Source organism: Amblyomma maculatum, chromosome 9 (genome assembly GCF_055883805.1).
Source record: "Amblyomma maculatum isolate TAMU_Amacu chromosome 9, ASM5588380v1, whole genome shotgun sequence".
NCBI lineage: Eukaryota > Metazoa > Arthropoda > Arachnida > Ixodida > Ixodidae > Amblyomma > Amblyomma maculatum.
Genome location: NC_139352.1, coordinates 77,395,151 through 77,396,215, shown reverse-complemented (window position 1 = coordinate 77,396,215; position 1,065 = coordinate 77,395,151).

Genomic DNA, 1,065 nt, shown 5'->3' with positions numbered 1-1,065 from the left:
ACAGCTTATATGCTATTGCGGAGGGGGGATAGAGTGTACACGTGCTGTGAAACTGTACAATTAACGCTATATGAGATTGTTTTCCCGTCTAGTTATGGCGCGGATGGAATATTTTTAAGGGATTCTAACGTTCCTTTAGAGATATATATTCCTGCTGATTCCAATGTTCTAAATTTATGGATTAGATATGCCTCTTTATATTTTCTGTCCCTTGCAGATTTTCAACTGGGAGAATCATTATGCTGCCACCTTTGTCTGCAGGCTTGATAACTAAATCAGTTGTAGAGTTGCTCTTTAAGTTTTAGAGAGGATTTAGGGCTTTCGAGCTAGATTCGTATACTTCTATTTGATATAAAACTTTGGTTTTCTCTCGAAACGTGCAAAGAGAAGAAAACTCGCCGAATGCTTGTTGGCCCAAAAGCAACGCTGAAATTTGTTCTTTGTATAATACAGTAAGATATATTTCCTGAATGCTTTAAGATGTAAGCGCGAGAATAAATTGTGATCAACTGTGAGCTCATCGGCACACATTTCACACTTTTTTTTTTTTTTTTGTCAGCAGGAAACTATGGGTGATGCGTGTGTCCTATGCGTAGACAGTAAAAGATGTCGTCGATAGAACGTTCCTTATGGCGGCATGATTTCTATTTTCCTAATACGAAGCACGCTTTACGAAGCGAAGCTTTTTGTTTGCTTCATTTTCCCAAGGAGCCTGCCATTTGCTTCTTAGTTTGCAGCGCACTGACTTAATGCAATCTCTGTGTGTGGCATGCTTACGTGTTATTTCTATCGTTGTGGATTGCTTGGCACATGCATCTGCCCTCTCATCAGCGTTGATCCCAACGTAACTGGGAACCCAGCAGAATTGTATAATTTTATGGTATGTCGCAGTGTCGTGACTTTTGCTATATTGCGTATGATGCTTCCTAGTGAGGAGTTGACGGCAGTTTTAGGGTTTACAGCGGAGAGTACAATCAGGGAGTCTGTATAAACGATGCTCTTTCTGATGTTCTCATTTGCTTTTTTTGTTACAGTAATTTTCAGTTTTGGCTTTTATTATTGCAC